Source organism: Chenopodium album, chromosome 8 (assembly GCF_948465745.1).
Source record: "Chenopodium album chromosome 8, dcCheAlbu1.1, whole genome shotgun sequence".
Lineage (NCBI taxonomy): Eukaryota > Viridiplantae > Streptophyta > Magnoliopsida > Caryophyllales > Amaranthaceae > Chenopodium > Chenopodium album.
Window position 1 is genome coordinate 53,919,608 of NC_137841.1, and position 16,158 is coordinate 53,935,765.

The 16,158-nt window shown below is 37.9% G+C and overlaps 1 pseudogene; it reads left to right on the forward strand.

Annotated features, from left to right (window-relative positions):
• The window catches only part of LOC145643050 (uncharacterized), a 47,400-nt pseudogene that overhangs the window by 13,568 nt on the left and 17,674 nt on the right, over window positions 1–16,158 (forward strand).

Sequence of the window (16,158 nt, forward strand, 5' to 3'; positions counted from 1 at the left end):
CGTGTCACTATTGATCTGCCTTTAGTATACAAGTACTAGTTTTGTGCTTTGTGCGATGTCCGAGTTGTTTGTTGAATTTTAAAATAAACTATTATCTATATGCCAAGTGTGTGTGTGTGTGTGTGTGTTTTAATTTTTTAACATTGTATATGCCTAATTTTGTAATATATAATTGATACAAAATTAGATAAGAATTGATGTGCTTTTTATGAAATTTTAAATAATGTAGTTATTAAGTATGTAATGACTAATAATAATATTGGTGAAAATGTTCAACTAAAAAAATTAAAAAAAAAAAAAAAAAAAAGGAAAGTAAGCTTGAAATATTAGAAATTTCTAAATTGAGCCAAAATAAATTAAATGAAAAAAATGTGATAAGTCCATTAGGTTGATCCGAACAAGAAATTTTAGGTTAGTGTTGAACATTTCTTATCCTGTGACCTGAACTGATCCAACTCGTAATGACTTGTGACCTGACCCAATTGGCAGGTCTACATATAGTAATAAAATTAAATTAGATTGTGAAATATTTTATTTCAATCATTTATAATAGATTATATATTCCTCAAAAAAAAATATTATAAATGGATGGTGTTTGTTTTGAATTACTTTTGTCGCTCTAAAAAGTTTAGCTTTATATTTTAGTTATATGATATGATATAATCTGTATTGACTACCTACCAACTGGATGTTAATGTAATGGTGATTGGGACTATACTTGGTAGGGAGGACCTATGTTCAATCCCCCACAACAACAATTGGGAGGGGATTGAAACCTAACCACCCAGATTGATCCCTGAATTTGGAGTACCCCATTTGCAAATGATGCAACTATAAAAATGGAGAAAGTATTATAAATTTATACTTACAAATTGAATTCTTATAATTTCTCGTATGAACCCTAACTAGATAATCATAAATCAATATTAGTGGATTTCATGAGAAAACACAAGTTAATATCATTTATTAACAAAACTTGTTTATCTCAGGGTATAAATGTCATTTTCATGAATTATTTAAGGATATTGTGTAAATTCACCAACATCAGATCTTCAACCTTCTACCATGGAGGGTGTCACGGGATATTTTGTGGATTACATTTTTTTTTCTAAGTTAGGAACTTAGGAGGTTCTCGTGATAGCGCCTAGATAAGCCTGACACTCAAACAATAAGGAACAAACGCACACAAGCAAAAGACAAGCACCAACAACGTAAACACTTTATTATTTTCGTGGCTTACAAATTATAAGGAGTTTCTCTCTCTAGAATATCTCTTTAGAGCTCTCCAAATTCAATGCCCAGCAAATGAACGCCTTAGCCTATTTATAGACACTGACTACAGTCGAGTCAGATAGGATAACTACCCACTACGCTCATTACACCCATGATCTAGTAACTGCGCACCACTTTCTTGGTTACTTGGATGAATCTGGACCTATCCACGTACTCAAGGATATTATCCACGTTCAGCATGCCCTCGTAACTTCTTGGTAACCGCCAAGCCTCACTATGACATGCTCCTACATTTTAGGAGACATGCATCAATGTGCTTATGTGGCGCTCAACCGCCTGATTAATTAGTGTAACCGCCCACTCCCTCAGTGTTCCTATTTTATAAGGCCACTAAGTGTTACATCTACTATTGGCCTCATGTCCCGATCAGAAGTGCTATGACGATAAATAAATCCATCTTTGAATTGGATCAACGTGAAGGATACTTATGGACTAGTGATTAAGTCACAAGAATACAAAACAACTAACCTGACTTAAAACAAAATGAACTAAAATTCAATTAACTAAGCCCGATCAATAATTAGGCTAAACCCAAGGTTGAAACCTAATCTTGACGGACTTAGAGGTGCCTAGGTTAAAATCTAAGGTTGTCGATGGAAAAGACACACACATCTCAACGAGACGTGCTGGCCTGGTGCGCGCAACTCAAGTGATGCGCTAGCAAAATTTTAAGGTTTACGTAAAAATGTAAATCGAATATTACCATAACACTGCGCACTTCACAAAAAGTTGCACTTGAGTGCGACACATAAAGTTGCACGTGACACTTAGTGCGATCTTTAATGTTGCGCTGGCAAAAGATTCGGAATTTCATGAGAATACAAAATCGAATCTTACCATAATACCGCGTGCAAGACACGCAGTTGCGCTGCCAATAGCAGCGCACCTAAATCACTTGCGATCAGCAGCGCGTGCAACTCATTTAGTTGCGCTCGGCACCTGCTGCGGCAGAATTCTCAAAACCCGAAACGCACCCATACGAAACTTAAACACACAGAAACAAAACCATGGTAAAACTCTGTGAAGTTGTGTACTACCAACCCTTTTGTCCTAAACACTTACCCCTCTTATTACTTTTCCTTAAGGTGGAGGTTCCTAAACAAGAAGGAGTCCATAAGTGTTCTAAGCGAAGATCTAGCAAAGAAAAGTTGTTAGTTTCCCGAGCACTTAGATAAATCACCTTTTTTTATTATTTAAACACCTTTATTAATTAATTAGTGTTGTTTGATCATTTAAATAAATTTTTAATTAATTTATTCACATAATATTCTTTCGTTAATCAAAGATTAGAATTGAATAATGAATTGTTGTTATATCATCTAAGTCAAGGCGAATATTGTTTATTTATTGTTCTTTTCACGAATTTGAATAACAAAAGAATAACAATTTTCACAATGTAATTCCTACATGATTAATGCTTGTAACTAAATCAACTAACTTAGGGTTCGTTTGGCATTGCTGTGGTTTTCTGTTTTTTAGTTTTTTGTTTTTTAAAAGTATATTATATATGTCACATAATGAATCAAAAATTATTTAGACTTATTAAAATCATGATAATTTTGAAAACTGACAACAAAAAAGTGGAAACACCTTTTTCTTGTTTCCTGTTTTTGGTTTTTAGTTTTCAAAAAAACAGGAAACTAAAAACAAAAAATGATGCCAAACAAGCCCTTAGTTTTAGGTATCACGTTGCATATATTGTTTGGTGATGAAATTGTGAAAAAAGGAAGAGCTAGCTAGTAGAGGCCGCACTAGGGCAAGAATAGCGATTCCCCCTAAAGGGAACGTTATTTTAGTACCCTCGCTCCCGTACTCTTTTGTGGTATACATAGACCAATTTGGGCATGGGGTAAACTTATGATTCATGCTAAATATCCCTTGAACCCTACTAGGGGGAAAGGAATGAACGAAGTTTATGAGTTTTTCTAAAACTCATTGGCGACTCTTTACTAGTTTCTTACAAAAAAAGCATGATGATAGGATCAACTCTAATTCAAAGGTCTCCTAAACAATTAGGAATTCAAATCCTAAAACACCCTAAAAAGTGTACAGTCCTAGGCTTTTAAAGGGTCATGGGCATAAAGGAGAAGAATCTCCTACGATGGACACACCCTCCTTACAAAGTGAGTGGTGTAATTTCCTCATCATGATGTGGCCTTATCCTCTCAAAATAACTACCCACGTTCATGGTCACGCCCCACTACTCTGGTGTTCCTCTTTTATAGGAAACCGCCTCCGTAGTGGCTTAATCGCGTTCCCATTTAACCTCAGTCAGAAACATGGCCAAGAAAACCGTTAGTCAACCCACTAACATCATGATCCTATATATAGGAACCATACTCACCCATGTGACAAATCAGCATAACTGTCCAGAGAATTTAGGGAGAGTGGTGCAACGTGGGTGGTTACCGCAACCGCCCACTCGCCCCACTACTTAGCCAATCCCTAGATTTAAGGCAACTGCATGCATTCACGATGACTAAGCATAACCGTCAAGGAGTCCCTACTTTAAATAGTCCACCAAGGAAATCTTTAGTTAGACCAATTTACAAGCCAAGGTCTTTCCTTAGCATCCAGCATATGGCCACGCAAGACCATATTTCCTCGAAGGCACCAAAGCATAACCGTCAAGGAGTCCCAACTATAAATAGTCCACCAAGGGAAGCTTTAGTTAGACTAATTGACAAGGGAATAAATGCGTCGTCACTTGTCTATCCCTAGATCAAATACAATTTATACACCTAAACAAACCTAATACGAGTATAAGGCAAGCATAGGGGTCAAACCACAGGGAACGAATAAACACCACCAAATGTTATCAACAACTAAGCTAGTCCGGAATAGGAGGTAAGTAAACTAAAGTCTGAAGATACAAAAACAAGAAATAAAACACTAAGGGAAACGGTTTAGGTATAGCATTCACTCAAACATAAACAAAGGCATATAAGTTAAATTAATCATGAACTAAACATGCATGAATATCGATAAAGAGTCCAATCTAGCCACCTTCCGAGGTCAATCGGCTTCTCCTAATATAGCATCTATGCTTCCACATTAGAACCATATATTAGAAGGTGATATCAAATAACAATCGATACAAATGAATCTTGCTAGATCCGCTATCGCATCTTCTAACAATAAATCACTTCCAATCAACTAACAACATGCATTTTGCAAGTAGATTGAAGAAAATCAAGCATATAAAGACTTTAATTAGAAACAAATCAACTCCTATCCCTAGAAGATGCTCAAGATTTAACTAAATCATAACCAACCCATTAATGGGAAATTACTCACTAATCATGCCAACAACAAGATTAATTAATAAGTAACCAAGCATTAACATGATTAACAAGTAATACTAACAATTAAAGCAATAATCAAAGAAAAACAAATAAAATAGAGGAGAGGAAGTTAGAAGTTCTCATTGATTTAATAATGAGATCTCCAAAATAATTGTCACAATTTGGTTCTTCAAGCTCTATATACCACCATTGAAGATCAATGACTTTCTCTCTCTTAAACCCTAACTCTGGAGGTTAATCCTCCTTAAACCCTAAAACTAGAGACAGAAGCTCTCCTAAAACTAATTAAGAGAATTGAATAATGGTTGTTTCTCTAATTACCCCAAAAATAAGTATTTATATAAAGCTAATAAAACTAAGAAAAATAAAAGAAATATAAGAAAATGAGACAATAAAGAGGAAATCAAAAGAAAATAAAAGAGAAAAGTAAATAAGAAAAGGAAAAGGAAAAATAAAAAGAAATAAGAAATGAAATCAATACTATATACTAAAGTAATCACCAGTAATATTCTAGAATTACACGTGTCACATTTACATTAAAAATAATTCCTGCCAAAAACGTTTTTTATTTTATTATTTTCTTAGCAAATAAAAAGATAATTGATGAAAAAAAAAAGAATATATATACTTATTTGAAAAAAAATATATATACAGCCTAAATAATAATAGAACAATAATAATAAATTTAAATAAATTAAATATTAAAAATATACACAATCTATAAACAAATACAAACTTATAATAATATATAAATATTGTTGTAGGGAATAATTTCAAGCCTTTAAAAATCCCACTAGCTTGAACCCCACTATGATCATACACTAAAGTACGGTGGCGTCCAAAAGGGAAGAAGATAGAGCAAAAGAGTCGCCAACAAGTTTTTAAGGAACTTGTAAACCGTTCACGAGGTGAAGATTACACCCCTTAACGATCCAAGAGATCGTCAACTCCATAAGGTCATGAACCAAATAAGGGTTCGGGGATGATGGTACAAATCCAACCTAAAAGAGATTGAACCTGCCCTAATAATAGGCCTCTACTTTATTCTGCTCGTATTCATGTGCGCTTTCTGACTAACATACAATCAATAGGATTAACCCTAAACCTGTTTAATCTATGTTGGTTGAATATTAATGCACAAATAAATCTATTATTGGCGATCACTTGAATTTATAATCACAATTAACCCTAACAAGATTATTAATTATCTTATTAAGCGTGGTTGCAAGTACCAATTCCCTTTAAATACACAATAAAGGTGATCAAGCAATAAATAAATAAATCATCAAGCAACATAATAAATAATAATCATCATCATAAATAATAATTATAAAGGAAAATAATCATTATCAAAACAATAATAATCATAAATAAAATAATCATTATAACAATTATAATCATAATCATGTTCATGTTAATATTAAAGCATAATAATAATAGCAAGATCCTAGGCATGATACTAACAAGATTAATAACAAACCCTAGCATGCCACTAAGCAATAAAAATCAAATCTTTAGCCCTAACATGATACTAACATGAATAAATATTAAGAAGAGAATAAAAGGCATCATAGCAATCATATTCAATATTAAAATTACCCTAGACATGATACTAGGAATCAAAACAACAATGTAAACATGATATCTACTTCATAATATCAATAAAAACCAATAAAGTACTTACTTGGATGCCTCGTACCTCTTTCTAATTACAAAATACACACGTTAGTAACTTCAAGGAAAACAATAAACAAACAATTAAATTAAATAATTGAAATAGAGATTTGGGACCAAACCCTCAGAAATTAAAACCTTTCACGTCTAGGGCGAAGGCAACTTCGAATATGGCTAGGTGTTTCTAGATCTTGCGAATGCGGAATTTTGTATTAAAAAGCAAGTATTAAAGAAAGAATGAATGAATGATTTTAAGAAGAGAATTGAAGATTTTTGGTGAATGAATATTGATAATCCGTGAATATTGGTCCATGAAACCGGAGTTTTTGATACGATATTTATAGAGAAAATCATCCAAAAAAGATAATTTATCAAAACAGAGTCTGAAGACCACAAAAACACCTTGGCGCCAGCCCTGGCTCATTGGCGCCAGGACCAGTGGCTAGCGTCAGGCGCCAATGCTGGCGTCTGGCGCCAATCCTGATTCCAGGCGCCAAGGCCTGGGGTTGGACGTCAAACCCGCTTTCAACGCGTTTTTGAAAATCTGATAAATTTCCCGTATGGAAGATAAAATAATATAATTTCAGTCGAAAATGCTATTTGATCTAATTAAAACTCTGAAGAATCCTAATTGAATTAAGAATGATAAGACCTTCTAGAATGTTCTAGAAGACCAAAACTATTCCTAATTACATTAGGAATGATAAATCATATTAGGCCCTCCCCTAGATCATTGGGCCGTACATAAAGCTCAAACCGGGCCCAGTTTAGTAAATTGGCCATAACTTCCTCAATATTCATCGGAATTGGGCTTATAATATATCGTTGGAAAGGTCTTTGCAAGCCCCATCCAACTACACCACTATTGGACCCATATTATGGACCAACCAAACTGGATTGGCTGTTTTCTTAAAAATAAAGTTTTCAAAAACAGAGAGGAGAGAAAAGAAAAGAAATAAAACTTTCCGCAACACTAGACCTTTCCACACTTTCGTTTCATTCGATTATGATTCGACGTGAAAGGCACTCATCACTGGGTTTGGTTTTGGGGAGACACATTTGGGTGTCTACAATTGTATATTTTTTCTTGTGAATATCAGAGCATTGCTCGGGCAAAGAATTAGTAAAAAAAATAATAAAACCAAATCCACTAAATCGCATCAGACCCATCTCTTCTTCTTCGATAATTCAACTGCTCTTGAATCATCATCACCACCGCTTGATCGTCTTCATCAACCATTATCATCTTCAATCATCGCTGTTCATCCTCATCCTCTATCACTGAGCATCAAATCAAGGCCGTTCGATCTTCATTAAAATCACATGAGAAGCTCGTGATTGAACCCAAATTTGCACGCCCGCGAAGACGTCGCGCATAGCTTACTGCCTACAATCTGTTTTGGACACCATTTGTGCGCCTTTTGACAGTGTTGCGCGCCCGCGAACAACCCTAATCAAATTGGGGCTGAATTGAGGTTCGAATGTGGTTTTTCGGTTTGGGAATTAATGAAGAGTGGTGGCCAGAATTCGTTGTTGTGTTGGTTGCGGTGGGATAGAGGAAAAATGCGGCTGGAATTGTGTAAGGGGGATGCGTAAGAGATGATTAAGGGCAGTAGGGGCTGCTCTGTGTTTTGAGTTGCGAAGGTGGAGTCGTTTGGTATGAGTTGAGTGAGGAGGTGTTGCGGGATGGAGGTGGTAATTAGTGGTTGGAATTGCAGGTCAGATGTGAATTACGGGATGTAATTATTGGCTGCTAGGTGCGGTGGTGTAGGCTGTGATTGAGTGATTGGTGTGCAGTTGCGTGAGAAGGAGTGTTGGAGCAGGGGAGGCTATTTTAATGAGGTGGAGGATAAGGGGAATAGAGAGGGGGAGTGTGGTGAAGGATAAGGTGTGGGCTGTAGAATATGTGTTGTGGCAGTATGCTCATGAAATAGGGCTTTGGCATTTGACTCCCATTGGAACCCAAACTCACTTGACATGAAACCCGAACACCTACACACAAAACCGAGGAAAGGATTAGGACAAATAAAATAAAATAAATAAAATAGAATAGAAAATAAGATAAATAAAACTAAACTAATAAAATTATACAACTAAATAAAATCAAATAAAATAAGAAAATAAACTCAAAAATTAATGAATAAACCAAATAAACTAAAACACGCCAAAATTGCCAAAATGAAAAGAAATTTTATTAAATAGAAAATAAGAGAATAAAAGGGAAAATAAGAGAAACCGAGCACGAAAATGACTCTAAAACTACTTCCTAAGAGTGACATAAATGTCACTCATCACCAATCTACAAACCAAGGTCTTTCCTTATCATCCAACATATGACCACACAAGACCATATTCCCTCTAAGGCACCATATAGTCATCTTTGACCCGGGCTGCACTTGTTCCTCCATGCCAGAGCCACTATGGTCACCACCATAGGGACACCTTAACATGATCCCAAGAGAATCCTTTAGTCAAGCCACACACCACCTAGATAGCATGCACTGTAGTACGCCATAGGCCTTCGTTAGTCACTCTGCACCTGCCCCTAGTCGGGGCTACCGAGTCGGTTTGTCCTATCGAGTGTCCACCATAGGCCATCCAAGTGTGCTATAGTCCCCATAGGCCATCCTATGTCCAAGACCATGTCCAAGGCCTCTAGCCCTAAGGCCACCCTTAAGTCAGCCACTAACCCTTGAGTGAGCTTTCGCCCCCTATATATCTTTATTTTGTCCTGGCCTTGAAATACTAGTGTACACCCAGCCGAGGGTAGCACAATAATGGGATCTCAAGCCCGATCCTTGAACCCAGCCTTGGCCATATGGCCATGTATGATCTATAAGGATCTTAATAAGTCACCACAATAAGTATCAAAGGTTGTTATAGAGTTTAGCTCATCCAAACACTCCGAGGATCTTAAAGTGTGCGCGCGTGCTAGCTATATTCCCAAGGCCTAGCTGACCAAGCCTTTGCAAGCACCATAGCCTAAGCACTTGGGCATTATCCCTGATAACCTCACAAGCCTTAGACATGGTAGTGAGATTTCCTAGCCTCACTTGGCTCGTCCTCCTCAACTGAGCGTGCACTTGCGCGTCTAGGCAAGCGAGATCCCGAAGGCCTTGCGTGCCTATGCGGGATGGTCAACGACCTTACCTAGGTCGACAAAAAGTGGTTGTGATAGAGGGTGACTGAGTATTCACCGCCACAACCACCACCATTTATTATGAGTTCCCGTCGAACCACCAAAAAGATACAATTTTACCTTCTTAAACCCAATTTTGGAGCAATTTCATCAACAATTGAACCCACAAAGCTTTCTTCAAGCTCGATTTTCGTCAAATCGAACCCCAAAGTTGCTCCATTGTCAAAACCCAAATACCGTCGCTCGAAAACACCTACCATTTTGGGTTTAGCATTCTCTTAATTTATGAATTATTTCCTAGGGTTTTCTTTAAGTTTGGCGGCGAAGCCACCATCTGGTCGGTATTCATGGAATAAGGGGGTTGTTGATGGCGTTCATGGAGTGAAAAAGAAGCAAGTATGGTGATGGTGGTGTGTGGTGATGGTGGTGTGCTACTTTGTTTGCACTAGGTGGAAGAAGATGAAAAAAAATAACTTTTTATTTAATTAATTTATTTTTAAAATATTTTTATCGCAGATATGAACATAAGTTGTTAATATAGATCAGAATATAAATAATAAATAGGGTCTAGCTCGGATTTCATTAAGTTGATATATATATAAAAGGATCACCAATGTAGTCGAAATAATTACTAATAAGTAGAGTTTGTTCTCATTGACTAAACTCAGCTGAACTGAACTGAACTGAATTTCAACGTATGAGAACAGGCCCGTAATAAGCCATTTGCCGGTTTGCCTAAAAACTTTTTGTTACATTAATTTTTTTTAGCTCTAGTAACAATTTGGAGATTTAGCCGGAATATTGGCAATTGTTGATCCATGTTTAATTTCACACAACTCTGTATTGGATACTGACGTTATGTACTTATGCTATTATGTTAATTTGTGAATAAAGAGGATGTATGCAAACAATTGCTTGAGAAACATTGGTGGATGATCGACTTCACCAACAATGATGGAATAACCGCCCTTGATATCGCTAGGAGATTAGCACATAATCCATATACATCATCAATATCATGGCTTATAAATTTACTAGAGAGACCTTTAATACAAAGAAAATCCTTCGATTGGATTACCAAATGTCAGAAATATGAGGCACACCTTGTACTTAAGTTCATTGATACTTTCAAACATCTTCGTGAGGTTTGTCTTGAACTGAATGATACTCCTTTGCACCACATCAAATTGCATTCTTATGAAGAGTACTTGAATTTGTTAAAGAGGCCATCAATTGCGGAACTTAATAATACTGTTGGTAAAATAGCTGTTAAAATCAATAACAAACAATAAAAGATTAGAACTTTCCTGGATTGAAGATCCCAAACTCACAGTCGCGCCGTGGAACAAAATCCACTGCCTTAGAAGCGAAATACGCCACCACCGGTACAAGTTTCCTAGTGACGCACGCCCCCCAAGTTTAACGCAACTCTCTCCATAATCCGTGCATCCGAACTCGAATAGTGGAATTGCTCAAGAACTGTTCAGATCTCAAAAGGTAGGTTTGTGTTTTCGGCTAGAAAAGTGAATGAATCTCATGAAAAGGTAAGACTCGTATTTATATGAGTCCTGGAAAAAGAAACACGTAAGCAAACCGACCTAGGAAAAAGGCGGGCCCGATCGGGCGAGTTGCCGCCCGATCGGGCGCGAGGTCAAGTTTTTCCAGACGTAGTGTCGCGCCCGGTAGGGCGGACACCGCCCGGTTGGGCGATCTGAAATCCCCATTCCGGGCGAGCCATCGGGCAAAGCCGCCCGATCGGGCTCGTCAAAAACTTGAGTCCGCCGCCCGGTCGGGCAAAGCCCGCCCGATCGGGCGCGAGAGATTTCGTAGAAAAACTCTTGTCCGTCGCCCGGTCGGGCAAAGCCCGCCCGATCGAGCGCAAGAGTTCCTATTTTTCCTTGACCACCTTCGCCCGATCGGGCGAGAGCCGCCCGATCGGGCATGAGTCATCCGTTTGCATTACTATTTCCAACAATCCCCCACTAATGCGAGCGGATCTTCAACATGAAATCTGAACAGTAAATGAAAGTCTTAGTACTTAAATGCTAGTATCCAAAGGTTTGAACTAACACATTAGTACACAAGGTTTTCAACACTTCCCTAGTGAGTATCCTAAGATTTGAACTCCTAGGAGCGAGGAAGGGACCTTGAATGCACATACCTTGACTTTAGAGCTTAAGCAACTCCGACAATCTTGGCCAACACTTGGGCTCTCATGAGTAATTCAGGAAAACAATACTTCAGTCTTCCCTTGAGAGAGGCCACCTCTCGTACTCACGTAGGTGTTCATCCTATGTGTTACTCACACACGTTCCCAACAAATTCAAAGGTCTTTCCCTGCAGGCTTAAACATGTTTAAGCACCTTGCAAACCAAAGAATTACATGCAATGGAACTAGAACATTAAGAACATAAGTTCAACCCTTCAACTTTCGGTGTCATTATCTATCCTGTTTTAAGAGCTACTGGGACAAAGGTCTTAACTCTCTTAAGAACCTCCATGTATCCCTGCTCAGAAAAAAAACTGGACTAATGACATTAAGAGATAAACTCACCCTAGCAGAATCTAACTGGTAAAACTTACCACTCTTATAGAGTAATAGATTCAAACACATGATACACATATAACAAATCCACATGATTCATTCCAATGAAACAAAATAACCAAAACAGGTTCCTGATTTATTAAAAACCAATGTATCATGTCACATAGCTAGAATAGCTACCATTTCAAGTCATTACAACAAAGGTCCTAAACCCATACCAATTGATGACTCCACCACTAGTTTACGACTCAAACCCTTAGTAAAAGGGTCTGCCAGGTTTTTCTCTGTTCGAACATAGTCCAACGAAATAACCCCATTCACAATAAACTGCCTCACAGACTCGTGTCTGACTCTTATGTGCCTTTTCTTACCGTTGTAAACGCTATTTTTAGCAACACATATAGCGGCTTGTGAATCATAATGCATAGAGACAGGTGGTGACGGCTTCCCCCACAAAGGAATATCAACAAGCAAATTTCTCAACCAATCTGCCTCTTGTGTAGCTAGATCCAATGCGATGAACTCAGCTTCCATAGTTGATCTAGCTATACACGTTTGCTTACCAGACTTCCATGAAATCGCACCCCCACTAAGGGTAAACACATAGCCACTTGTAGAGCTTGTTTCATCACTATCCGTTACCCAATTTGCATCACAATACCCTTCAAGAACCAAAGGATAACCAACAAAATTCAATCCCCAAGACATGGTTCCACATAGATATCTGAGCACACGCCTTAAAGCAACCCAATGTTGCTCACTAGGACAATGAGTATAGCGACTAAGTCTACTAACAGCAAAAGCAATATCAGGGCAAGTGCAATTCATCAAAAACATCAGACTACCAAGCACCTTAGCATATTCAGTTTGAGACACACCGTCCCCCACATTTTTCACCAAAGTTCCAGAAGGATCAAAAGGAGTTCTCAATGGAGGCAAATCAAAACAATTAAAGTTCTTCAGAATTTTCTCCACATAATGAGACTGAGACAGAAAATACCCTTTCTTGGTTTTAGTAACTTTAACACCAAGGATCACATCTACCTCTCCCAAATCTTTCATCTCGAACTTTGAATTTAAATATTTCTTAGTTTCATTTATGACATACATGTTTGTGCCAAACAGGAGCATGTCGTCAACATACAGGCATAATATCACACATTGCGCACCAAACATCTTAGAGTACACACATGCATCACTACCATTGACAACAAAACCAAAACTAAGAATAGTTTTATGAAATTTTTCATACCATTGCTTCGGAGCTTGTTTCAAGCCATATAAGGATTTCTTTAGTCTGCACACCTTATTCTCCATCCCAGGAACTACAAAACCCGGAGGTTGCTCCATGTAGATCTCCTCCTCCAAATCGCCATTCAGAAAAGCTGTCTTAACATCCATCTAATGCACAATCAAGTTGTAAGATGAAGCTAAGGCAAACAAAACACGAATAGTGGCAATTTTAGTCACCGGAGAATAAGTATAAAAATAATCAAGGCCAAATTTTTGAGTGAACCCTCTTATCACCAATCTAGCTTTGAACCTTTCCACGGTGCCGTCGGTTCTCATTTTTCTCTTGAAAATCTACTTGCACCCAATAGCTCTGCTCCCTTTTGGCAGGTCCACAAGCTCCCAGGTTCCATTTGACATGATTAAGTCGAGCTCACTATTTACAGCTTCCTTCCAGAAGGTTGCATCTACTGAAATCATAGCTTCTTCAAACGATTTCGGATCTTCATCCACAACCTGTAGACACAACATGATCTCATCTAGATCATCTTCGAACTCACCTAGATTTCTGCACTCTGCTATAAGGCTGTTAGGAAATCAGGTCCAAAGGTTGTCTCCACTCTTTGCCTTTTACTTCTCCTAGGTTGAATCTCACTTTCAATCCTAGGGAAAGCATCTTCTGGCTCTGCAGATGAAGGAACTAAAGAAACATCGTTAGTAACTAAATTTTTCTTCAAAGGAAATACCTGTTCGAAGAACTCTGCATCACGAGATTCAGATATAGAGCGATCTTCCAGACTCATAAACCTGTATGCGGCACTATTCTCATCGTAGCCAATGAATACTGTATCATAGGTCCTAGAACCTATAGTTGAGCGCTTGAACGATGGATAGCCCACCTTAGCTAGACACCCCCACACTTTCATGTGACTCAAGTTTGGAGCATAACCCTTCCATATTTCATATGGAGTCTTGTCTAACTTCTTGTGAGTTACTCTGTTCTGTACATAATTAGCTGATAGTACCGCTTCACCCCACAAATTGTCTGGCAACCCGGAACTTAGGAGCATTGCATTCATCATTTCCTTCAAGGTCCTATTTTTCCTCTCTTCCACACCATTTTTCTGCGGAGTATACGGGGCCGAAACTTCGTGAATGATTCCCTCACTTTCACATAAGTCCTTGAGGAAATCGGAGCCATACTCTCCACCCCTATCTGAGCGAACTCTCTTTATTTTCCGCTCCAACTGATTTTCTACCTCTGCCTTATAAACAAGAAACTTGGACTCAGCTTCATCCTTCGTCCTTAAAAGATACACCTTGCTATATCTAGAACAATCATCAACGAAGGTGATATAGTAGCGTTTCCCGCCTCTACTTTCCAAGTTCTTAAAGTCTGCTAAATCTGAATGAATTAGCTCAAGTGGTGTGGTCTCTCTCTTCGTGACAGATTTGTAGGGTTTCTTCACGAAATTAGACTCCGCACACACTTCACATTTTTCAAATCCATCTAATGACATATTTGGGAGCAAATTTAAACTTTTCATTTGTTTCAATTTTTGTTGCACCAACATGACCCAATCTAATATGCCATAATTCAAAGGACTCAACAATATAAGCAGAAGTAGAAATCTTATTCATTGAAGGAACAGTTACAATCTCAAGAACAAATAGGCCCCCACTAAGGTAACCCTTTCCAACATACTCCCCATTACGGGTTAACACAAGTTTATTAGCATCAAAAACTAACTTAACTCCTACTTTGTTCAACAAAGCACCAGAAATTAAATTTCTACGAAGAGAAGGAACATACAGCACATTGTGAAGAGCCAAGGTCTTCCCTAAAGTCAGCTTCAGAACCACTTTGCCCTTTCCAAGTACCTCAGAGCTGCTTGAATTTCCCATGTAGACTTGTTCACCTTCCTTTGCATCTTCCATACTGACAAACAGGTCCTTGTTAGCACAGAAGTGTTTAGATGCACCAGTGTCCACGATCCATTCACTGTTGTTCTCAACCAGGTTGACTTCAGAAACAACTGCAGCAATGACATCTTCATCCTCATTCTCAACCAGATGAGCATGACCCTTGATTCCTCCACTCGATTTCAGATTTTTCTTCTTCTTGTTTTTTCATTGTGAAGCAAAGTGCCCCACTTCACCACATGACCAACACTTGACAGTGACTTTCTTCCCAATCTTGCCCTTAGCTTGGAGATTTCCCTTCTTCTCAGAGCTCCCCTTCTTGGCACGATTATCACTTGTTTTCTTGTCAGAGTCAGCACCAAATTCAACAAGGTTAGCCTTGATTGCTAACACATTCTTAGGCTTAGAGGAAACATCCTTAAGCCTATTGGCTTCCTCAATCTTCATGTGGCTCACAAGTTCTTCTAGGGTTATATCCCTCTTTTATACTTGAGGTGATTTCTATAATCAGACCAGGAATCATGCAATTTTTCAATCAAGACATTAGCCTGAAGGATTTCACACATCTTCATACCCTGAGCAAGAATTTCAGCAACATAATTTTCATACACATGGACTTGGTCCATAATAGGCTTTGTATCAACCAATTTGAAATTCAACCAATTTCCAGTCACATACTTCTTTTTCCCAGCATCATCAGCACCATATTTCTTCTCTAAAGACTCCCACATCTCCTTAGCAGATTTCATATTGACATACAAATCAAATATGTTGTTTTTCATAATGTTCAAAAGATGACCTCTAATGAATTTATTATCACGATCAACTTTCTTGATTTCAGATTCATTAGCAATAATAGTAGTGATCCTTTGACTAGAACTAGATTCTTTATTCCCAGGAGCAGGAGTACTAGGAATTTCAATCATGGTATTGGTTTGCTCAATGGGTTTTGGAGCATCCCTAAACAAGACATAATCAATCTCTACTTGTTCAAAAGCAATCAACATCCTTTGTGACCATCTCTTATAATTAATTCCATCAAGAGACTA